Genomic DNA, 26,166 nt, shown 5'->3' on the forward strand with positions numbered 1-26,166 from the left:
CTGCGACCAGTGAGATTGGACTGTGATCCAAAGAACTTTTCTAATTTTAAATACGCATTACACACACCTGCACTTAGTATTAGAGGGGGGATTAAGTAGGTTAGGTAGGTTAAGTAAGTAGATTAAGTAATAAGTTAAAGTTTAATTGTTTTCTTGTTCAAATATAATTAAAAATTACTTTTGTTTAAGCAACTCTGTGTTGTGATGCATATCTATTGCTGCTGGTTTTTGGGGTCTTCTGGACTGCGTAACAAGTAAGCCACTGGATGGTCAATATTATCACAATCATTATTTTGTAATAACACCAATCCTGCAGCTTCATCACCAGCATCTACTGCTAAAGAAAATGGTTTTTCAAAGTCAGGTGACTTAACCACAGAATGGTGACATAAAATGGCTTTCAGTTTATCAAATGCTTCCTGACAAATTTTTGTCCAAACAAACTTTTCACCTTTCTTTAGAAGGTTAGCCAAAGGAAGGGTGGTATCAGCAAAAATTTCACAGATCTTTCTATAAAATCCTACTAATAGCTGTCTTACCCATGGGGTTGGGAAACTCAGAAATCGTCTGAACTTAACACCTGAACAGGCGCCAACTTGCCTTGACCAAAACGGTAACCAAGTTAAGTCACAGTAGAATGGCCAAATTCACTTTTAACTAAATTAACAGTAAGGTTTGCTTTTGAAAATTTGTCAAACAATTTCTCTAACAAAAAATATGTGCTTTCTAGGTGTCATTCCCCGTAGCCAAATCATCAATTTAAGCATCCATATGCTCTAAACCTTGAATCACAGAATTCATCATTCTGTAGCGGCAGCTACACTGTTCCTGAAAGAACACACACAACCAGACGGGTTGAGCTCAGTGAGCAGACTAGTTTATTGCAGGCTGCTGGGCTGTACTTATACTCCCAGCCCGGATCTGGCTGAGAAACGCGCTGGAGGGTGCTGACATCACCCGGGCGTCACGTGGTCCCCCAGCGCGGGCTTCTGAGCCCCGTGCTGGGAGGAAGGAAACACCCCCAACGGTGCCATTTTGGCCGGCTGCCTCGCCGCGTGGCTTACAAGCGGGGCTGGTTCACCTGCCTAGTGGAGAGCCGCCACAATTCTTTGAAATGTCACTGGAACATTTTTCATTCCAAATGGTAAAACATTGTATTTATATAAGCCTGGCAGGGTCACAAATGCAAAAACTTCCCTCCCTCTCTCGGTTAAGGGAACACACCAGTAACCTTTTAATAAATCTATCTTTGTAAGAAACATAGTTTTTCTAACATTGTCCACACAATCATCCACCCTAGGGATAGGATAAGCATCTGTCTTTGTCACCACATATTTTCTATAATCAGTGCAAATCTAACTCTCCCATCTGGTTTATGCACCAGGACACAAGGTGAACTCCAACCTAAGGTAGAACATCTAATAATATCATTCTTTAACATATATTCAATCTCTTGATCTATCAGTTTACTTTTCAACATTCATTTAATATGGATGTTGTTTGATAGGTTGAGCATCTCCTACATCAGCATTGTAACAAATTATCAGGCTTCTCTTAGGCACATCTGGAAACAGGTTCTCAAATTTTAAAAGTAGCTGTTTCATTTGTATCTTTCCCTGGGGCTGAAGATGAGCCAACTTATCATCCAAATTTGCAAAATACTCGAATTACATAGACAAACTGGGAAAATGCTTTATTTGAAGTGACCCTTCACAAGAGTCGGCTTGTACAGTCTCATGATTCCATCATCAACCAATATTTCTGGTTAAGGCTGCTTCTTGCTAAAAGCCAAGTTCTCAAAATAAGGTTTTAACATGTTGACATGGCAACTCTGTGTTTACATCTCCGATCAGGTGTTTTAACTACTTAGATGACTTCATTCACCTTGATCTCTATCTCACAAGGGCTTGAAAATGTTGCCCTAAGAGGATTAGTATTTGTCGGGAAAAGAATTAATACTTTATCTCCTGGTTTAAATGTTTTCATTCTAGCTTTTTTTTTAAATCATATCAAGACTTTCATTTTACCTTGAGACATTTTCAAATTCTCTTCAGCTAGTTTACAGACTTGCTGCAAGCGATCTTTAAACTTTAAAACATAATCTAACAAATTCAATCCATTGTTCCTTCAACTTCGTTAAAGTCCTCTAACTTGATGGCCAAGTACCAGCTGAAAAGGACTAAAGCCTTAATGATTCTTGTTCAGACTCCCTCACTGCAAACAAAAGCAAATGGACACCTTCTTCCCAGTCCTTCTGATCCTCAAAACCATAGGTCCTCATCATGGTTCTTAGGTTTGAATGGAATCTCTCCAAGGCCCCTTGAGATTCTGGATGATATGTAGATGACATGACTTGTTTAGCTCGCAATTTATAAACTATCTGCTGAAACTGCCATTGTTCTTTTGTTCTCCCAAAACATTAACTTTGTTGATAATTTGGACCTGATGGTGCCATGAGAGCACAAGCTGTAGACAGTTTTACTGTAAAAACGTTTGTCATGAAAGGTTTTCACCATGTGATAACCTTTAAAGTGTAGTTACTAAATTAAATGCGATCTTATAACAAAACAGAAACCCCTCTCCCACTTAAGAAAATACATACTTAAGTAATAAAATACTTCCTTCTAGTCCTCAGTTCAAACATAATCATAAATCTCTTCTATCAATGATTTTGTTCCATTGCCAGAGATTTTTTTTATTCGTAGTCGAATAAATGAAATGCCCAAGTTACAAATGTTCATTCCTATGTACACAATGGATGATCCAATTCAGACCATAGTAAATATATAACCTTATGGATATGTACATTATACACAAGAGAGATAGATATATCTCTATCTAGATACACACACACTATACATATGTGTCTCTTTGGCTTGGCTTCGCGGACGAAGATTAATGGAGGGGTAATGTCCACATCAGCTGCAGGCTCGTTTATGGCTAACAAGTCCGATGCGGGACAGGCAGACACGGTTGCAGCGGTTGCAAGGGAAAATTGGTTGGTTGGGGTTGTGTGTTGGGTTTTTCCTCCTTTGTCTTTTGTCAGTGAGGTGGGCTCTGCGGTCTTCTTCAAAGGAGGTTGCTGCCCGCCGAACTGTGAGGTGCCAAGATGCGCGGTTTGAGACGTTATCAGCCCACTGGCGATGGTCAATGTGGCAGGCACAAGAGATTTCTTTAGGCAGTCCTTGTACCTCTTCTTTGGTGCACCTCTGTCTCGGTGGGCAGTGGAGAGCTCGCCATATAACATGATCTTGGGAAGGCGATGGTCCTGCATTCTGGAGACGTGTCCTACCCAGCGCAGTTGGAACTTCAGCAACGTGGATTCGATACATATGTGTAGATATACTATATCTACACATATAAATTTATACACATACTATATACACATATATTGAGTGTGGGGGGTGGATGTGTGTGGGGATGTGCATGTGTTTGTGGGGGGTTTGTGTGCTTAACATATCCACACCTGCCTCTTGAAGAGTGTTTCTGATCTGTCAGACATACATTTGGGGATTGTTCTTCATTAAGATGAGAACTCTTCTGTCATCAGCAGTGGAGATCTTCCTTGATCTACTAGTCCTTTTGAGCTCAACGTGAGCTCTTTCTTCTTAATGATGTTCCAAATTGTTGATTTTGATAATCCTAAAGGTTTATTGTTTTATTCTTGTTTTCCAGCCTCATAATGGCTTTGTTGACTTTCATTGCCCCAACTCTGGTCTGCATGTTGAAAAATGGAAACTACAGACTCCAAAGATGATCAAAGGCTTAGAAGTAAGCCAAGCTCTCTTATACCTCCAACAATTAAACGTGCCTGAATACACTAAAACACCAATGAAGCCAAATGTCGCAAGCATTATGGTGTCCTGATGAGGGGACTATGTCTAAAAAGTGCTATAATTTCTACATGGTCAAACCAAAATGTTTACAAATAACCTTGAACAAAATTTGGAATGTGCACTTTAATTACATGTGAATTGTTTGATTTAAAACTGTAGAGTACAGGGCCAAGGGGAAAGGTGTCTTTGTCAAAGTCATTATACAGTACAAACACACTTACAATTTACTATACAATCTGTGTGTACACTTGAGAGAGAGAGAGGACACACACAAACATACACAAAACTTGTCATTTTTTTTCTATTAATGCTGGTGTTAGGAATACTCATTCAAGGTTTTCTCTCTTGTCCTTAAGAAGAATAGTGACTGTGGCTGTTTGAACATGAAATACAATAGATCACTAAACATACAAGGTAAATATTAACATCTATCCATTGCAAAATCTGCAACAATACTTGCCTTCATCAATCTTCCCTCCTTAATATAGTTGTCAAGTTTTTAAACCCCATGATTGATGTGGTATGCTTCCTGACTTTCCCTGACCTCTATCTCACTCTTTTAGCAGTGGTGAATTCCTACTGTTATGAGCCCAGAGGACCCCAAAACCCAGCAGCAATAGATATTCACCAAGACAAATAGTTACTTAAACAAAAGTTGCTTTCAATTATCTTTAAACATGAAAACAGATCACACTTTAACTTATCACTATTAACTCAACTAACCTAACTTCTAATTCTAAGCGCACATGCGTGTAATGTGGGTGTAAGTTCAGAAAGGTTCTTTGATTCTCAGTCCAATCTCACTTCTCATCCCTCCAAGTTTACTGGTTACAGGCAATTCTTAGACTGTGCACAGAATTTAACATTTATAAAGTTCATCACGCTTTGGTACTTGAAAGGTAAATGGTTACTGCTCAGGAAGGTTCTTGTCGGTTTTCAGAGGTTTATTGCTTGTGGACACACACAAACTGATTCCTTTAGATCAGCCACTTCCTTGCCGAAGAAACTTGCCCCATCTGGGTTTTCCAGATGATAACCTCTTTCTTTCAGGTCACCACAGAGTTCCTTCTTGTTTATTTTATTTCAAGTGAAACATTCGGCAGCCAGTCCTCTCCTCTTATATGAACCACAAGGGCTTTGACCAGGCTGAACTAAGCACTCACAACCCGTCTTCCAAATGAGGCTTCTCCACAAGCTTTCCAGCTTCTTCTGTTCCAGTCCCAGCTGTTCCTGCTGACAGTAAAACTGCAGAACTGATTTCTCTCTCTCACTCAGAGAAAAGCCTGTTTGACTCCCTGTCTGCTTGCAAAAACTACATGACCCTCTTAGAACAGCAAGCAGCACTCCCAGACAGCCTGCGGCTCCAAACCTACTCCTCTGAGTTCTTTCATCTATTGCTTTTTAAAATAACAATCCATTAGTGAAGTCTCTTGTGCACTCTCCAAAGCTTTTGCAAAGGCTCTTGGAGCTGACCTGTCTAGCATGAGCAGAGCTCCAGTATTTTAAATGAGATGTGCTTTAAAGTGTTTATATGTGGCCTACACAAAAAAAACCTGCCCCAATTTATCTCCCAAAAACATATCTATAATCTGTCACACTACTGTTAAATGTATTCCAAACAATATTTGGATGCAAGGAGGAAGTAAATACTCCAATTTAACCTTTAGATTTAAACGAATACAAGCATTATTGCAAGTTATGGTCCACCAATATTTGTTTGGAACCTCATTCAGTCAGTTCGATTGAGAGATTATTACGATGCAGAAATTACAAAACAATCAGCATCGTCACATACAGTTGTTCTCAAGTACTTTGTCTCCACATCTAACCTCTGTTCTGACCTCCTTGCATAGACAAAACAAATAAATCCTGGACGAACTTGGCAGGTCTCACAACATCCATAGAAGGTAAAGATACATTACTGACGGTTTGGGCTAGGAATAGGACTTAAAGCTTGAGACTCCATGGTATATTCTGGACAAGATACAATGTTCAGTGTCTCTATTACAGCAAAATTCATTGGGAGTCAGTAATAGTTTGTGAAGTCAGAATAAAGAAGCAAATCTACTTTCAAATCACAAAAAGCTCAATAACTATCTGGTGCAGTGAAACAAAATTAGGGTACGTGAATATCAAAAGATCCCGTCGACAAGATTCCGTTTTCAAAAGTTTAACAACTTCAAATAATCACACTTCAGAAAGAAAACATTCTCAGGTGAATGTTTGGATGAAGTACACAGTCCAATAAATAAAACCTGCCTCTTGGGTGAGTTCTAGCAGAATGCCAACTGCTGTGCAGGCTGACATTCAAAGATTCTGAAAGCAGGGCAATGCAATGTGAAAATTGCAATGCATATGATGAGGTTATAAATAGAAAATTGCTCATCGCTCAGGGGACAAAACAATATCTGTTGTGCACTTCGTTCTCAAAAAGCACATTACAAATTGGTTTTCTAAACTGATAACCACTGACCTGAATAAGTGAACTGCCCCTTGAACTAACGATCAGAGCAGTTAATCTCTCTCAATCAGAACCAGGGATGAACAATTAATTTCATTAGCCATATTCAAGGGAAACAAAAGCAAAGTATGGCTTCTCATTCCCACTGTCCAGATAGCAACTCTAACAATGAACTAGTCATCTGCTGAACAAGTGCAAGTCTTCAGCTGATTGCTAACTCTATGTCATATTTTGGAGATAACCTATAATTATAGTAGCTTGAAGTCTGCAATAGAAAATAAAACAATGATGCCATCTGTGGCTCAAGCAGGAACTATGTTATCGAAGGAATATTTATGGATCTGTTGACAACGTAATGAGGCTTAACTCTGCTGTTCATCGAGCTTGTCAGAGATCACGAGCAGCATTCGTTCACAAAGAATAGCGTGAACTCAAGGGGCACTTCGCATTCATGATCTCATCAAGGTAGTGTCAATATCACAAAGGAAATGACTTAAAATAATTCTCATGCCATTTTTTAGGGTCGAGCAGACAAGAGAAGAAATATATTTAAATAAGTGATTTAATGATCAATTATTCTCAATGAAATTTGATTTCTGGTGTGATTATCATACATTACTGTAATCATAATCCTTCAGATTATCATCGTTACATTAGATAATTGCAGACTTAAAATGACACCACAAAAATCAATTTTTTCCCACAAGCTGAAAGAAAGCTAAAGGTATCTGCAAATCTAAATATTATGTTTCAATTGAGAAGTGTGATTCACATGTACACTCATAAATGTCACCTTGGTAAAATCCATGAACTGCATTATAGCTGCATTCACTGTACCTCTGTCAAGGAACAGTGCTTAATCTAAAGTTCAGTAATTGTTTGGGGTGAAAACAGAAAGTTCAACTGTGATTGCTCTGGAAGATTTGTCTTAAGATTTTGGCAAAATATTCATAGTTTTGAACAGAACCATAAATAACACCAGAATAGTGTTAATGGCCTGTGGTAAAATAAAATTCCAAAGCCATGATAGAAGAGCAAATTATCCCAAGGCCATTTAGAATGGTGTCCTTTAAGACCAATAGACAAATGCATCCAGATAGGTTTACTGTTCTGTGCTGACCTGATCTGATTTATTTACGTGAAATCCACTTAAAGGCCAACTTAGCTGCAACAACACTGTGACTATTCTATGGAAGGATATTTACTAAAACTCTGATAACTTCAGTATCCATGAGATCACATATAGGAAGAAAGGAGCTAAAGAACTTTATATAATCCCCATCTACAAGAGTAATTCGAGTAAAAGGTAATTTTTTTGCTTGGATTGTTGGGTGTGGGTAAGAAATAAAACTTCCTAATCAGAGCTTAACATTTTGAATCTGGGTAAACATCAAAAGATATGTTTAGGTTTCTGACAATTTGTTGAAAAGCTATTTAAATGTTGTTTGCATCATCTTGAAGTTTTGCAATTGTCATATAATTCTCCTCAGGAGAATATGATACAAACATTCAGATTTCAAATTTATTTTCAGTACATACATGACATGACATACAACCCTGAGATTCTTTTTCCTATGGGCGAGGCAGAATTACTATTTATTGATAGAACAAAAAAAACTGCAATGTACACATGTAAACAAATAAAGAAATGTAAACAGAAAATGAATGTAATCAAACTTGGCAATAAGAGAGAATTTTTAAAAAATCAATAAATGGGTCTTGATTCAGTTTGTTGAAGAGTCTGATGGTGGAGGTAGCAGCTGTTCCTGAACCTGGTGGTGCGAGTCTTGTGGCACCTATACCTATTTCCTGATGGCAGCAGCGAGAACAGAACGTGTGTTGGTTGGTGTGGATCCTTGATGATTGCTGCTGCCCTCCGATGGGAGCGTTCCCTCGTTAATGGGCGAGGGTTTTGCCTGTGATGTCTTGTGCTGTGTCCACTACTTTTTGGAGGCCTTTATGCTCAGAAGTATTGGTGTCCCCATACCAGAATACGATGCAGCCAGTCAACACACTTTCCACCACACGTCTGTAGAAATTTGCCAGGGTTTCTGGTGTCATACCAAACATTCGCAAACTTCTGAAGAAGAAGAGATACTGACCTTCATGATGCCATTAGTGGGTTGGGTCCATGAAAGATACTCTGAGATAATGACTCCTAAGAACTTAAATTTGCTCACCCTCTCTACCCCTGATTCCCCAATGATCGCTGGATTGTATACCTCTGGTTTTCCCTTCCTGAAGTTAAAAATCAGCTCCTTGGTTTTGGTTGTGGTATAAACATATTGAAGAACATGGATGAGTATAGCCATGCCAGCTAGAACAAAGATCTTTTTATTCTCTTTGTTAAATTCTTACATCTGAGCAATAGAGGGGCTAAGTCAGAACCTTTAGTAGTGAAGCACTTCAAAATGGAGAAACACAGGAGATTGCAAATGCTGGAATCTGAAGCTAAACACAACCTTACTATTTTTCCACCTTTCTAGAGTAGACTCAGTAGACAACTTCTACTTCCCCCTTTTCTGCAGCTGTGATAATACACCTGATTAGCAATGCCACTCTCCACCTCTTTTACCTCCTTTTTGAAACATCTAAAGCCTAACACATTCAGCAGACATTCATGTCCCCAAGACAGCAAAGTCTTTGTTCCACATACTTAACCACGCTCTGAGTTTAACTGCTCTATCCCTAATATTGGGTATTTCTAATACCCAATTCCTCATACTTGGTCAGTATTTTATTTTCTTGAATTAATATTTAGTTGCATATTTACCAAAGAAAATGCTGTGGATATTGGAAATCTAAAATCTAAACTGAAAATGCTGCACAGATTAATAGTGTTGTTAAGAAGGCTTATGGTGTGTTGACCTTCATTAAACATGGGAATCTGTTCAAGAGCCATGAGGTAATGTTACAGTATACAAGAATCAACTTGGAATATTATGTTCAGTTCTGGTCACTTCATTACAGGAAAGATGTGAATGCTAAAGACAGGGTGCAGAGGAGATTTACAAGGATGTTGCCTGGATTGGAGAGCATAATTTATGAGGATAGGTTAAGTGAACTTCCCTAGAGCTCTGAGGATTAGTGTTCAGTCCTTCATTATTCTCTCTACACTCAAAACTGTACAGCCAAATACTGTTCCAACTCCATCTTCAAATTTGTCAACAACACCATAACAGTGGAATGGGTAACAAATAATGATTAGATGGAATACCGATTACAAGTCTAGTGGCACAGTGCCAAGATGACAACCTCTCTCTCAGCACCAATAAGATTAATGAGATCATCACTGAGTTCAAGAGAGGGGCCCTGTCCACATCAAAGGCATTGAAGTCAAAAGAGTAGATAGCTTAGGAATAGATATCTCCAATAGCCTGGGACAAGCACACCAACATTTCTACTCTTTTAGAAGAAAGTTAAGCCTCTGCCCTTGACCCTCAACAACTGTTATAGTTGCACCATCAAAAGCATACCTTTTGTTTGCCTCACAACATATATGAGAGCTCCTCTGTTCGAGATCAGAAGCTGCAGAAGGTACTGAATGCAGCTCAAAACATATTGCAAACTTCCCTTTCCCCCTTGGACTCCATCTACATCTCTCACTGCCTAGAAAAGGATGAACCGTACCTTGGACACGCTTTCTTTCCCCTTCTCTCATAGGGAGAAGGCTCAAAAGTGAAAAAATTGTACAACAGGCTTAAAGTTAGTTTCAAACCTGCAGCTATCAGGATTGTGAATTATCATTTTCCATTTTATATACCTGTATGAATTTTAGCGTTTACCTGGTGCACTGCTCACAGAAGAATTATTCTCTCTGCATTAGGTCTCATGACACAAATAAAGTTAAACTTTAGCTTGCCCAACAAAGCTCTGAAAATATATTCAACACAAGAACTAAGTCAGGTCACGGTAACAGTCCTACCTGTAGAAATGATATTTTCAGTCTAGACTTGCCAGCAACATCTTCACCCAATGAGAAAAATAAAAAGGAATATTAACTTTGCAACTTTATTGGGGTAAGCTTGTTTCAGGTCTGTAGTTGAAAAATGTCTCTCCTCAAGAAACTGCCATTAAGCTTTCTTCACATCTCTCATCTCGATTCCTTCATCAGACACAGGAGATTCTCAGTCACAGTGGATTCTCAGTCACAGTAGATTCTCAGTCACAGTAGATTCTCAGTCACAGTAGATTCTCAGTCACAGTAGATTCTCAGTTACAGTAGATTCTCAGTCACAGTAGATTCTCAGTCACAGTAGATTCTCAGTCACAGTAGATTGTCACAGTAGATTGTCAGTCACGGTAGATTGTCAGTCACGGTAGATTGTCAGTCACGGTAGATTCTCAGTCACGGTAGATTCTCAGTCACGGTAGATTCTCTGTCACGGTAGATTCTCTGTCACGGTAGATTCTCTGTCACGGTAGATTCTCTGTCACGGTAGATTCTCTGTCACGGTAGATTCTCTGTCACGGTAGATTCTCTGTCACGGTAGATTCTCTGTCACGGTAGATTCTCTGTCACGGTAGATTCTCTGTCACGGTAGATTCTCTGTCACGGTAGATTCTCTGTCACGGTAGATTCTCTGTCAGTAGATTCTCTGTCACAGTAGATTCTCTGTCACAGTGGATTCTCTGTCACAGTGGATTCTCTGTCACAGTGGATTCTCTGTCACAGTGGATTCTCTGTCACAGTGGATTCTCTGTCACAGTGGATTCTCAGTGACAGTAGATTCTTTGTCACAGTAGATTCTTTGTCACAGTAGATTCTCAGTCACAGTAGATTCTCTGCCACAGTAAACTGAAAAAGGAGTTTTCCATTAATACTGATAACTCATTCCATTTCACTGAAGAAACCATTCTGGAAACTGATCTACACAGTATAAAAGCCGTAAAGGACAAAACATCGATTAGCTAAAATAATAAATTCTTCACCAGATTCAGAAACAGAATCAAATCCATTCTGTTTCCGAGTGAACTTGGTCACTGACCTTGGGCTTGCTGAAGTTTGCTTTTGATTTTCATTTTAATAATGAATTTGTGCAATGTTAGTGCAAGTTCAAGTAGCCTTTATTTGTCATTTTAAAACCAAACTGCAGTATGTGGTAAAAAAAACAATGAGGCAACATGCCTCCAAAAACCATGGTGCTGCATAAAATGACACGAGACTACACAAAAAACAGTGCAAGACAACAAAAGTCTACACTATTACTACACAAGACAAAACAAAAAAAATTACGCTAGACTACACCTACACAAAGCTACATAAAATGAATAAAACAGTGCAAACAATACAGTAATTAATTAAAAACTAGACAATAGGCACACAATAGAGACTAGTTACAATATAATGGACTCTGGATATTAAAAGTCTGATAGCTTGAGTTAAGAAACCGCCACACAGTTCACAATCTGCAGGAGCCCGAAAGCTTCGATAGCCACGACAATGGCGGAAGGAAGAAAACTACTTCGCATAGGGATATGTGTGGTCCCTCACAATGCCATCAGCCTCCACTGACATGACACATGACGTCTTCGACCATCTCACCATCCGCCACAGGGCTCCATGATCCAAGACAGCACAACCTCTAGAACTCCTGAACCAGGCACACGACAGAGCTGCTCTAGACTCAATGACACCCCCCCAACGCCCCCACCACAGAACACGCCACAATGTCCCCATCTTGGCCACCGGCAACAGGCAATGCCAAGGACTAGAGGCCTTCACCCCAAAGAGAAGGCTTGGTCCCCACAGTAGATGAGGGTACGTAGCTTCGTCGCCCTCTTCTCAAAGATTTGTCATCTGCTTGGCTTTCTATACTGCAATAACATCTCACAATACTCTACCATCCATTCTTTCTAATTAAAAATTGTTCATGGTGCATTACTTAAAAAGAGGCCACTGAGAGCTGCTGCCTCGCACCATCTTGGAGACCAAGTTCAGCAGTGTTTGCTACTGAGGACATTAAATTTTTTAAGAATATTTTTGATCCAAACAGATTGATAGCACATAATCACAGATACTCTGAGAAGTGATTTTCCTTTGGCAGCCAGAACTAAACATGTATCTGAGCAGCAATCCTCCAGACGAAATACTCTCCACGCATTCAGTTCCATTGACTTCACTGCTTTGTACTCAACAGTATACTTCATGATACTTTAAAATTATTTTGCAAATCCAGGTGAAAGCAAAGTAATGAATTTACATGTCTCAAATACAGCTTAATAATGCCATCATTTTTTTTACTCATTTCGTTGAAAGTAGGAGAAAAAAATGTGCAATTTAGCCTTTAATAGCTGATAAGGAAGCTGAAGATTATTGAGAAATAAAGATTGTTATTTCCCATTCATTTTTACATTAGCACAACAGCTAATGAAGTCAAGAATAGTTGTCTAATCCAAAATTCAGACTAAATTGGTCTTCTTTATACATCTTGACGATAATCATGCTCTTCAATCCTTTCTAGTCCTTCTGCTTGGAAGATCATAATTCACTTCTCAAATTATGGAGTCATAAAGTCACACAGAAAGAAATTAGGCTTTCAGCCCAGCAAGTGGGACAGCATGGTTAGCGCAGCAATTAGTGCAACACTATTACACTATCCGATGCTGCCTGCAAGGAGTTTGCATGTTCTTCCTGTGTCTACGTGGATTTCTTCTGGGTTCTCTGGTTTCTTCCCACCTTCCAAAAACATATGGAGTTTGTAGGTTAATTGGTGTATTTGGGCAGCCATGAGACTGTTTTGCACCTCTGATTTTTTTTTCAAATATAATAAGTCTTCACCACCCATCACATAGCCACTGAATTAAAATACAAAGATCCCATTTTTTTTTAAAATCCTTGCCACCTTCTTCTTATTTGTTTTTCAGGGTGGCATGGTAATTGATTGCTAGATGTACATATACAAGCTGAGATTGTAAGCTCCTTTACTACCCCAAGACGACGACTTTGTTTCACGATTTCATTGCTGAAAGGTTTATCTTTGGTGCTCATGCATTAATTTGAATAAAACATCTGAATAAGAATCAGAATCATTAAGTTTATTATCACGATCATGTCACAAAAATGTGTTGCTTTGCAGCAGCAGGTATTCATGCAGTCACAAGTGCAAAATTGTTATAAATTCCATAAATACAAGATTTTAAAATAAATATTTCATGCTAAAAGAGAAAAAAGTGAGGTAATGTCAATAGATCCATTATTATTAAATGTTTGTAGTGGCTTACTCAAATAAAATGAATGACCAGACGGTGATAATAGGAGCAATCAGCGGTTTTTAAGGAGGGGTTTAGATGGAAGAAGATTCAAGACAATGGTGAGTATAACGTCACCAATAGTAAGATGAAAATATAGAAGAAATAGGTGAAGGTAGTATGGGGAATTAGAGTTCAGCAGTAGAGCACAGTACATTTCTGAGTTAAAGGAGATAATATTTCAATGCCATTATTGTGAGATGAAGAGCAACTGTACATCACCTAGTAGAGTGCAAAAAGGGAGTTGATGCTGTGATGTAAAGTACACACAAAAGAGTTCTACATGAGTACAATTTAATCTTCCCAGTGTCCACAGTGCCCAGAACCCCCACCCCACCCTCATAGTCCCCAGGGCATGAGTTAATCGCTTACAGGAAATGGTTTTTTTTTTTAAATCAATCATCAGCTATCCATGATCTGAGATGGCCAAGCCCGGTTGTCAGCTGGTCATTGAGGGGGCCGTGCCAGGAAAGAGGATCAGTGCAGGGCACCAGAGGGGGAGTACAAACTCCTACACCCCACTCCTTGTGAGAAAGATGGGCTCTGAAGAGAAATGTGAAGGTATGGAAAAGCACACAGTGGACCAGATCATCCATGGGGGTTGGGGAGACATGTCATTCTCACCGGGCTGCTGATCAGAGCAGAAGCAGCTAAGCACAGTTGACGTGATGAGCCTCCACTCAGGATTCTCAGTGACCCAGGATTCTCTCTTGCTTTAATAATGGCTCTAGATTACTTGGTGACTCCTCATTTGGCTTTACAGGATAAGCAAATGGAAGATTTGTATGCATCTTGTATACAGAAAATAAATTGAACATCACAAATTCATGGGTCAGGAAGAAGCAATGGGTGACAGATAATATCCAAGAAAATAGGGGGTCCAATGGAAAAGATCTGCTCAGAAAATAGTATATAGATGAAATCAAGGCTATTGCACTTTGAACAAGGGTAGGTTCGCATGTTAGACAAGAGAAAGCCAGACAGCTGAATAAGCTCTCAGTATCAACGAAAGAAGCACTTGCTGAAGCATATGTTAGTGATTCAATTGTTATTTTATTAAATACATATGGAAGATAACAAATTTTTTTTTTAAATTCCCTTTTCCAGAGAACTCACAGTTTTTCATTTAATCAAATTAACTACCAGTCCTCTGGATTTTATCGGTCTCAGTTAATTATCTCGAGCATACATCCCTGCAAATTTATTAGTTTGAGCCAGTCAACTACTCTACAATGTGCAAGTTTTATACAAGTCATTGTTTATTCATTGTAAAGGAGGATGGATGCATTGACAGTGTTCTTTTTAGCAAGAAATTTCAGTGAGCAAACCATCTGCCTTTTAATCAATCCACAGTTTCAACCTAGTGTGTATTTTTACTTGATCATGCATATCAGACCTACTACATGATGAAACAGCATTCAAATTTGAGAAAGATAGAAGCAAATATTATTTTTTCTAAGAAGATTATCTAATCTGACAAATTATTTGTGGCAAACATACATGAACTTTACCATTTAAGGTTCACGACTTTGGCTAGCAGGATTCCCAGTTGAGGACTAATCAGAGGATATCAATCCTAAACATTTTAATTTTGTAATTTGCTTGATTTAGTCAAAGTGCCCAAATTAAATCCCTCCAAATTTCTGCATCTATTATACAACATTACAACAATCCTCAACTTCCGCCATCACTGAGTACACAAAAGCCAAGATGAATCTTCCCAATTTACAAAAGGCTTCCAGTTTGAGAATTATATAATGGGCGAGCAACATATTCTGTGTACATCACTTAAAGAAAATATCCATTTACTTTATCCACCAAGTCAATAAAGGTCATATTGCATCTCGTTCTGGACCAGGTTCATCCTCCACTGCTGTAATTCTCATGGTAACATGAAGCATTTCTAAATAAATAAAGAGCTAACAATTGCACCATCAGTTCTCTACCAGATATATCTCCACACTGATTTATCACTGAGAACTTCTGCACTATTTCACAGAACAATAGATTGCTACAGGACAGAAATAGGCCCTTCAACTATTTTTCTGTCAAATGCTAAGGACTTTCACCTGGACCATAGTTGTTCAATCCATGCACGTATCCAAATTTATCTTAAATGTTGAAATCAAACACTTCCACTGGAAGTTCGTTCCACACTCCCACCACCATCTGAGTAAAGAAGTTCCCTTTAATGTTCACTTTAAACATTTCACTGTTAACCCATAAACTCTTGTTATTTTTTTTCCACCCAATCTCAGTGGCAAAAGCCTGCTTGCATTTACCCCATCTAAACACTTCAGAATTTTGTATACCTTTATCAAATCTCTCATTCTCCAACAGACCCATTTGGCCCACGAGCCTGTGCCGCCCAATTACATCCAATTGGCCCATAGCCCTGGTACATTTTTGAATGGTGGGAGGACACTGGAGTACCCAGAGGAAACCCATGCAGTCACAGGGAGAATGTACAAACTCCTTTTAATCAGTACCGGATTCAAACCCCAGTCGCTGGGTCTGCACTAACTGTGCTGCCCTATTATATTCAAACTCAAGTCCGAGCAACATCCTTATGAATTTCTCTACTCTCTTTCAATCTTATTGATATCTTTTTCATAGGTACCAAAACTGCAGACAACATTCCAGATTTGGCCTCACTAATATCTTATACAGTTTAAACATAACATTCAAACTTCTGTACTCAATACTTTGATTTATGAAGGGCAATATGCCAAAAGTTCTCTTTATTACCCTATCTGTGGCATTACTTTCGAGAAATTAGGTATCTGTATTCCAAGATCCATATTGTCCATCTCTCATCTGTTCCTGTCTATCAAAGTGCGTATATATCCAATTTAATAAGATACCTTCCAGGAATTTACCCACTACGAATAACAGGTTCACTGGCCTATAGTTTCTCAGGTGATTCTTAAAGCCTTTCTAAAACAATGCAAGAACATTAGCTTTCCTCCAATCCACTGGCAACTCACCTGTGGCTAAGGATATTTTAAATACCACTGCTAGGGCCACTTCAAGTTCTGCAATAACCTTCAAGGTCCAAGGGAATATCTTGTCAGGCTTTGGGGATTTATCCACGTTTGTATGCCTCAAGACAGCAACCATCTCCATGAGGTCCATGACTTCACTCCTGTTTTAATTCACTTCTATAGACTCGGTGCCTGTCTTAGGAGAAAATACTAATGCGAAAAACACATCTAAGATCACCCTATTTTGTCTGTTCCATCCACGTATTACCACTCTGGTATTCAATAGGATCAATTTTGTTAACTTTTTGCTCTTAATATATCTACAGAAGTTATTGGGATTTCACTATGCCTTCTCTGCCAGAGCCACCTCATCCCATCTTTTATCCCTCCTTATTTCTTTTTTTTATTCCTCAAGTATCTAATTTGTTCCTTGCTACCTGTACCCGCTAAGCACCACCATTTTTTTTAATTAACCCGATCCTCAATATCTCTCAAAAACCAAAGTTCCCTATACTTGCTAGCCTCATCTTTAATTCTGACAGGAACCTAAAAACTTTGCACTCTCATAATTTACCTTTGAAGACCCCTCACTTACACCTTTTCCAGAGAGCAACTTGTCCCAATCCACGCTTGCCGTATCCTTTCTGATACCATCAAAATTGGCCTTTCTTCAATTTAGAATCTCAACCTGAAACCTGATGTATCCTTTTCCATAATTTCATACCTTTCAGACAAACGCTGGGCAAAACATAAGAAAAACATACCATCAATTAAGGTTTCATTTAAACTTGCATCGCATCAGTATTAACTGACTTGAAACTTTTTCTGCTGGCCTGAAAGGGCTTCTAAGGTCACTGCTTGCCTTTCCAATTTGCATGGATCTTGCTAAAGTACCAGTAAAATTATCAACCTAATTAGGGTTTTGTAAAATGGTCTATTTAATATTTGTACAGAGGGACACATACACTTACACACAAGAAGCATGCATTTCATTCAAGTGCACTCTCCAAATGGAACATGCATGGAATTCATGCCACACCACACTTCAATCTTTCATACCTGGACATCCCAAAAGATACTGTTGAACTGCAATTTAAAAATCAAATACAATTATTACATTTAGTAAAAGATGCTGAACCACTCTATAGATAATGGAAATTTACAAGAAATTACATGATTAGTTAAATTACCATCAGTATTGAAAGTATTTAAAAAATCCATATGAACATCTGTACTTTACATTGATATTTAATAGCTTATTTATCTCTGGTGTTGAAACTACACAATTTAAATTAAATGAAATGAAAAGGTTAACTAGCTGTTGATGTAGACATCTTGGCTGTAAAATATAGACTGGAAGCATTAAGACCACAAGACAAGGAACCAGAAATAGGCTATTCAGCCCATCGAGTCTGCCCTGCCATTTAATCACGAGCTGATCCATTTCCCCACTCAGCCCCACTGCCCAGCCTTCCCCTATAACCTTTGATGCCCTTGCTAATTAAGAACTTATCAATCTCTGCACTGAATACACCCAATGACTTGGCCTTCACAAATGTCAGTGGCAACAAATTCCACAGATTTACCACCCTCTGGCTAAAGAAATTAGTCCTCCTCTGTGTTCCAAGCAGGCACTCTTCAATCCTGAAGTTGTGCTCTCTTGACCTAGATCGTGGGAAACAACCTTTCTTCTTCTGCTCTGTTCATGCATTTCAACATTAGAAATGTTTCAATGAGACCCCCTCATTCTCCTAAATTCCAACGAGTACAGAGTTGTCAAATGATCCACATAACCCTTTCATTCACAAAATCATCCTTGCGAACCTACTCTAAACCCTCTCCAATGTCAGGACATCCTTTCTTAAATAAGGAGCCCAAAACTGCTTACAATACTCCAAGTGAGGTCTCACCAGTGGAAAACTATAAAAGAGCAACCAAATAGGAAGAAGAAAATGAAATACATACTAACACAGATATTTTGGAAAACACAATGTAGTCAATGGTTAATTACATTTAGTTAACAATTCATTATGCATTTCCATCCCAACACGACTGTCCATGATCTCATGCACTGCCCAACTGAAACCATCGGCAAATTGGAGAAAAAAACACCTCATATTCTATCTGGGAAGCCTCCAATCAGAAAGCATTAACATAGACTTCTCTGGTTTCCATTAGGCCCTCCCCACCCCATCTCACTTAGCCATATGTCTTCTTTTCTCCAACTCCCCACCCCTTGTATTTCTCTCTTTCCCATCCCTGTCTCCTTTACTCTAGCTCTGCATTCATAGCTCTGAGCACATCGAAAGAACCAAAGACTTGTTGATCCAAACCAAGGCTTTTATTAACTAAAACACTGGAGCATATCACATGTAGGTCAACTCCAGAATGACCTGGTCTGGCTAGGAGCAATCCTTTAAGATCTGCCAGTAGGCGTGGCTACGCTCTCAGCCAATCACAGTCATCCTACACTACAATCTGTACATATACACATTGGTGATAGAATCTGTACTATCACACCTACCACCTAAGGCAATCCCTGACTAATCATAGAGCACCTATGGCATAGGGAATACTTATGTGAGTGGAAAGAAAAAGGTTGAGAACCACTGACCTAATCAAAACAGATTCAGGAAAGTCTTACACTTTTATCGTTACATTTGTGACAAGATATCCCAACAGGAAGTCCCTTTGCTAAAAATGAAAAAAACCAGCTTCCAGTATGACTGGGGTAAATCTGATTGCATAATAAGAAATGGTTTGTCATTGAATCAACGTGAGTCTTTCAGATTTTACAAATCAAATGGAGCTGGAGGAATTACAAGCAGAAGGAAAGTTCTGTCAAGTAAAAGGAAACATTAAAATATAAAACTACTAAAAGTGATAAAAACAAAGGATTTTTAAAAATATTTTCACACAAATTGAAGAAACAAATATTGATCAACTTAATATAATGGAGATCTGGACTCCAGAGAGAAAGCAATGATAATTATTAAATTACTTATGCCTTCTTATTAAATTAAACAGACATCAATTTTAAGAGAAACTAAACAATATACCAATATATTATTCTCTTGTAGTGACTCAATGGATTTGGTTGGGGTGTGTCTTATATTGATATGTTTTAAAGGAGATAAAAATGTGGCAGGTTTTTTAGTGTAGGTCACAAACAAACACTTCAAAACCAATCTCATTTAAAATACTAGAGCTCTGCTCTAGCCAGACATTTCGGCTCCAAGTGCCTTTGCAAAAACTTTGAAGAGAGCCTATAGGGAATTCACAAATGGATTATTGTTTTGGAAAGCAACAGATGAAAGAACTCGGAGGATTAGGTTTGGAGCCGCAATCTTTCTAGTGCAATTTGCTGTTCTAAGAGGTTCATGTGGTTTTACAAGCAGAGGGAGTCAAACAGGTTTTTCTCTGAGAGAGAGAGAGAGAGAGAGAGAGAGAGAGAGAGAGAGAATTCAGTTCTACAGTTCAGCAGTAGCAGCTGGGACTGGAACATTACAAACTACTAAGCTTGTGGAAAAAACACATTTCTTAGTTCAGTCTGGTCAAAGCCCTTGTGGTTCATACAAGAGGAGGGGACTGGTTGCCTAATGTTTTACTTGAACTAAGAGAAACAAAAAAGAACTCTGTGATGACCTGAAAGAAAGTGGTTATCATCTGGAAAACCCTGATGGGGCAAGCCTCTTTGGCAAGATTCTGCAGTGACTGATTAGAAGGAATCGGTTTGTGTCCAGAAAACAACGAATCTCTCTCTGAAAACTGACAAGATCCTTCCTGAGAGGTAACCATTTACCTTTCAAGCACCAAAACATGGTGAAATTCATAAATGTTAAATTCTGTGTAAAAGAATTGCCTACAACCAATGAACTTGGAGGAGTGAGAAGTGAGATTGGACTGTGAATCAAAGAACTTTTCTGAACTTACAAACACATTACATGCACGTGCACTTAGAATTAGAAGGGGGTTAAGTAAGTTAAGTTTGATCCTGTTTTCATGTTTAAAGATAATTAAAAGCAACTTTTGTTAACCATTTTTCTTGGTGAATTTGTGTTACTGCTGGGTTTTGGGGTCCTCTGGGGTCATGACATTTTGGGAACTCGTCTTTTTGGATTGAGAGAAAGAGTGTGTGTGTGTGTGTGAGTAAAACTACAGCAATGGATGTTAGTACATTTGTGTCAGATCTATCACCTGCAGAGCTACAAAGCAAGAGAATAGAGGAACTGACGGTTATTTCTAAGACATTAAAGATGACTGAAGTCAAGTATTGGATGAGGCAAATACAGTGAAATTTTATATAGGTGAAGGAAAATTTGTTGAGAAAGACAAAATTTTCCAGAGGATAGATCTTTTGAGTTGCAATTGGAGTTGGATAAATTGAAGGTGTTGGAAGAAAGAGAAAAATGGAACTTTAAGTTGTAGAAACAACAAAATAAGGAAGAGGAAGCTGAAAAATGAAGGGAGGTAATTGAAAGGGACAAACGGTTTCAATGAGAGAAGTTAAAAATTGCGATGGAGGGTGGTAAGAGAAATTGAGGCTATAGCTCCCAGGGAGAGATTTTTGGCTAGTAGAGAGGGAAATCTAGTTCCTCCTTTTGATGAGGGTGATACAGATACATATTTTCAGCTTTTTGAAAAGGTTGCTCTGAGCTCAAGATGGCCAAAAGAAAAATGGCCTCTTATACTCCAAAGTGTATTGAAGGGAAAAGCACAAATTGCATCCTCTAGTTTGACGACAGACCAAGTGGAAAAATTATGATACTGTTAAGCAAGCAGTACTGAAAGCTTATGAGTTGGTTCCAGAAGCATATGTTCAAAACTTTAGGAGTTTGGTGAAAACATGGAATCAATCTTATATGGATTTTACACTGGGAAAATCTGTGTTTTGACTGTTGGTGCACCTCAAAAGGAATAAATAATGATTTTGACAGATTGAGATAATTGAGTAAATTAAAAGGTGTGTTCCAAATGAGATTAAATTATACCTGGTTAAGAGAGACGTGGCGGCAAACGGCTAGATTAGCGGATGAATTTTCCCTGATTCACAAAAATACATATCAGAATAGGAAGCCTTTTCAGAGAGTTAATGTGGAACAGATTAGTAAGGCTGTTCAGAAGGTTAATGTAGAGCAGACTGGTAAGCCTGAAATAAAGTCTGGGGAGAATGTTAAGAGAAAAGATGAAGGTAAGGTGGGAAAGGACAGAACTTCTGGATTTGTATGTCATTTTTGTAAGAAATCATATCCCCATGTTATTGCGAATTGTCTAGTATTGAAAAAGAGACAAGAAAAGGAGGTTTTACCAGAAGCACGTATTCAAACAGTTGAATTTAAGGAGAGCAGATGTTCCAAACCTGGTAAGGGTGTCATGGGTGTTTTCAAACCTTTTGTGTCAGAGGGTTTGGCTTCAGTAAAGGAGGGAGAATCCCAGGTTCCATTTAAAATTCTTAAGAGATGCTGGAGCTGCACAGTCACTGTTGTTGGAAAGTGTGTTAACTCTTGATCAAAGGACTGACACAAGGGAGACAACTTTGATTAAAGGTGTTGGAAGTGAGGTAGTCAATATCTCTTCATAACATAGTGCTGAATTCAGAATTAGTTAAAGGACCTGTTGTAGTAGGAGTTATTTCAAAGTTACTCAAGCGAGGAGTCTTATTTTTATTAGGGAATGATTTGACAGAAGATAACGTGGGGTCAGTTTTGAGATTAACAAATCAGCCTAGTAAGGATGAAGTTGAAGAGGATTGTGAGATATATCCTGCAGGTCTTTGTCTAAGAAAATGTTGAGAGCTGAGGAAGATCTAGTTGATAGAGACTTGCCCTGTGCTTCTGAAATAGTCTTGAAAGAGCAGGTTAATTGTGAGAGTAAAGATTTCTCTTTGTCAAGGAAAGAGTTAATTCAGCCACAGTGGAGAGATACAGATCTTATTGACTTAAGGGTCAAAGTAGCAAGTGGACAGGAGATTAAAGAAATTGCTTGTGGATATTACTTGAAGGGTGAATTGTTGATGAGGAAATGGAGACCTCTTGATATTCCTGCTAATGAAGTATTGGTGGGGCTGGGGGGGGGGGTTGATTCATCAGGTGGTTATTCCTGGAAATTACCGGAAGTTTTAAATCTAGCCCACAGTACACCTTTGGATGGTCATCTTGGCGTAAAGATAACCGTGAATAAGATTTTGAGACAATATTTGTGGCCTGATTTTGGAAGAATGTTGTAAATTGATGCCAGTCACGTCACTTTTGTCAGGTTGAGGGAAACTTAACCAGGGTCGTCCAGTAGCTCCATTGCAACCTATTCCTGTTGTTGGGGAACCTTTCATTAGGGTTATTGTGGATTATATCACCTTAGAAAACAGGTGTGGAGTTTATCATGCAGGATTAACTAATTGCCATCAATTCCAATCCAATTTTATGTCGCCCCACTTAACTCATTGTGATAAATAGGTGTTTCTCTAGTTGGAAATCAGTGGTGAACAGATGCTTAGCCTGCAACTGTTTATGATATACATCTGTATATTAACAATTTAGAAGAGTGGAATGAGTGTAGCACATTCAAGTTTGCTACTATCACTAAATTGAGTGGAAAATCAAATTGTGCGGAGAATGCAGAGAGTTTGCAGAGAGAAAGGTTGAGTGCGTGGTAATGGACTAACAGATGGAGTGCAATGTTGACAAATGCAAGAACATCCATTGAATATGAAGGGACTGCAATGCTTAAAACATGTCTGCACCTCTGAAAATTGGTGTAATCAGTGGAGAAACCTTCAACACTGACACTAAACTCTAATTCCTTGATAGATGAGAAAAAATGTGGAAGAATTGTCAAGAAGAATCAAACCATCGTTAGGAGTTATGGATCGCTTTCAGTCAAACTGCAAGGTAAATGGACCACTACTGTTGAGGTTAATGTCAATAGTCAAATTCCAAGGACTTGGATTCAGTGACAGTTTAATGATTAGACACCAAAATAATCAAGGTCAATGAATGAGAATTTAATTGGGATGTCACCAAATTCACCAAGAACCAGCGTCTCTTAATGCACCAAATACCCAATCTTCATTTGAATCAATCTGGATGTGGTCAAAATCCAGCAGTCCAACTCACACAAAACATTTGGTATTGCTGCAAGTCTTACCTCCACTGGTTCTTTATACTCAAACATCACTTAAGTGCAATGTGTAAAATATCTCCTCACTTTTTCAGAATCACATGACACATCCCCACACCTAATCCTGACCATGTCTCCTTCAACTTGCAATTTCTTACAAGCTGCAGATGGTATGATTCGGCACTCTTACTTTAACCACCCCTCTCAAAACAAGCATATTCTTCCATCCTCTCCTTTCCAATGGGCAAAAATATGCTACCTAGCCAGGCAGTGAAAGAAGTAAAAGACTGAGAAGATGACAAAAAAAAAACTGCCAGAGAAACTCATCAAGTCAGGCAGCATCTGTGGAAGCAAAGGAATGGGGGTGATGTTCAACAACAGAGGCTTGGAAGAGATAAATGGAATGGAAACAGATGGTGGACAAATGGGAACAGTAGGACAGGGAAATTAAATATAGACACACACACACACACACACACACACACACTTATATACACGTAACAGGTGGTGGGATTGCACTTTGCCGATGGCTAAGGATTTCATCAATGACAATGAACAAGTACAACTCAAATCTGGTCCTCGTTGCAAAACATGCAGACGTTCAACCAGACAAAACAACCACACAGGCAAATGATACATATGCAGGACAAGTATTTTATCTATAAAAACAGAAATCACATTTCCTGAAAAAGGACACACTAAATGTTCTGGAGTGGAAAGCTTCATGTGAACAGATACAACAGAGACACTGAAAGAAAGGGATAGTGTGGGAAGAAGGTGTAGTCTGGATAGCTGAGGGTTTATAGTAAATATCAGTGGATAGCTAGTCTCCTTTATTTTGTTTCCATTTTAAGGATAAGGATTTCATAAGATGAGTTCATTTTTAATTACCCCTTCTTACATGCCCTTGAAAAGGTGATGGTGACCTGCCTTGTTGAGGTGTATGCATGTTAGGCAGGGAGTTCCAGGATTATGACCCAGTACAATGAAGCGATACCTTTCACGTCAGAATGGTGTGTGCTTTGAGGTCCAATTCCAGGAGGAGCTTTTTCCATGCTCTTGCAGCCTTGTCCTTCTAGCTGGTGGAGTTTGTAGGTTTGAAAGATGCTGTCTTAGGAATTTTAGTGAGTTCCAGCAGAATCTCCCGTAGATGGTAGAACCTGCTGCTGCTGTATGTTGGTTGTGGATGGGGTACTTGTTAAGCAGGCTTCCATATCCTTAAGGTGTTGAGATTCTTAAGTATTTTTGAAGCTGCACTCATCAGGCAAAAGTGAGTGTTCCATCACACTCCTGACTTAAGCCTTGTGGACAGGCTTTGGGGAGTATGGGAGTGGCAACATAGTCCAACTACTAATCTGTTTTATTTTAAGGAGTGAAATTCAACTACGACAAAACCAAATCAGTAATTCATATTAAATTTCATGGAATCATGATTATGTCAGAATCTAAATTCAAACACTTTTAAGGCCTCCTCACAAAGCAAGCAGAAATAGAGAAAATCTCATTAGTAGATCATCACTATTGAGTGGCCACTGCAATTGAAGATTTGTACATTTCCATATACAAAGTCCAATACTGAACAGTGCAAATGTCAAAGAAAACAACAAATGCAACAGGCCAGAAGGAGGCAACCAGCAGCTACCCACATGAAATCAATTAATCATCATTCATTGCATACATCATCTAATATTTCTCATTCAAAATAAGGTCTGGTCCAAAGCAATCATCATCAAAATCTTGAAGCCAGACAATTTTTTCATGTCTCAAAGATTATTAGATCAGAAGAAGAGTGCACTGCAATAACATTAGCCAATTTCAAAATTCTATTGTACAGGATATAATTGCTGGATTCTATGTTAGCAAAACTCTATTAGCTCACTGCCATTCACATCAGAAATCCACACAGTTTAATAGGATTATAACAACTCTGAAGGCAACCAACCCAGCACCTGACTCTGAATATTCCCTCAATCTATTGCAGCCCCGACCTCTGCAACAAGGTCCTTCCTTCCCCACCAATCCCCAGCTTCTTCCAATGTCCCAATATGATTTGCATTGTACCAATGCCCAATAACCCTCCACCAACTTTACTGCACTGACACTTTCCTCAAATTTCTCTCCACCTTGTCTCTCACATCTCCCACAAACTCCCTGAGCTGCAGAACCATGGCTCTATGAACAAAAGAATACTGCACAAAACGTGCATTGGTTCCATGCACTGGGCCAGTTTAACTAACCTTTTCCAGTAAGGAATTAACTTCTGGCAATCAAGTTGAAAATCAATGAATTTTCAAATGGTTTCTGCAATTCCTCCGCATTCATTAAAAGTTCTGTATATTCAAGGATATTTTTCAAAGAAACAAACATACCACGCTGATTTTTTTTTCACTTGGTATGTTAAAGAAAATAAGATAAAGTTGTCTACTATGGAACGAAACAATTGTCTCTGTCCAAATAAAAATTGAGGTTTTCTTTTAAAACCACTGGCAAAATAATTTATTACTTTGTTTAATACAAC

At 38.7% G+C, this 26,166-nt stretch overlaps 1 protein-coding gene and 1 long non-coding RNA gene across 2 annotated transcripts in view; one reads left to right on the forward strand and one right to left on the reverse strand.

Annotated features, from left to right (window-relative positions):
* Positions 1–26,166, forward strand: part of LOC138739417 (uncharacterized) — a 76,368-nt gene that overhangs the window by 32,027 nt on the left and 18,175 nt on the right. Inside the window, exon 3 of the long non-coding RNA XR_011342227.1 lies at positions 23,339–23,419. This is a non-coding gene — a long non-coding RNA (uncharacterized lncRNA). The remainder of the gene's footprint in view (positions 1–23,338; positions 23,420–26,166) is intronic.
* Positions 1–26,166, reverse strand: part of sacs (sacsin molecular chaperone) — a 94,101-nt gene that overhangs the window by 17,895 nt on the left and 50,040 nt on the right. The window lies entirely within an intron of this gene.

The sequence above is a fragment of the Narcine bancroftii genome, chromosome 7 (genome assembly GCF_036971445.1).
Source record: "Narcine bancroftii isolate sNarBan1 chromosome 7, sNarBan1.hap1, whole genome shotgun sequence".
Classification (NCBI taxonomy): Eukaryota; Metazoa; Chordata; class Chondrichthyes; order Torpediniformes; family Narcinidae; genus Narcine; species Narcine bancroftii.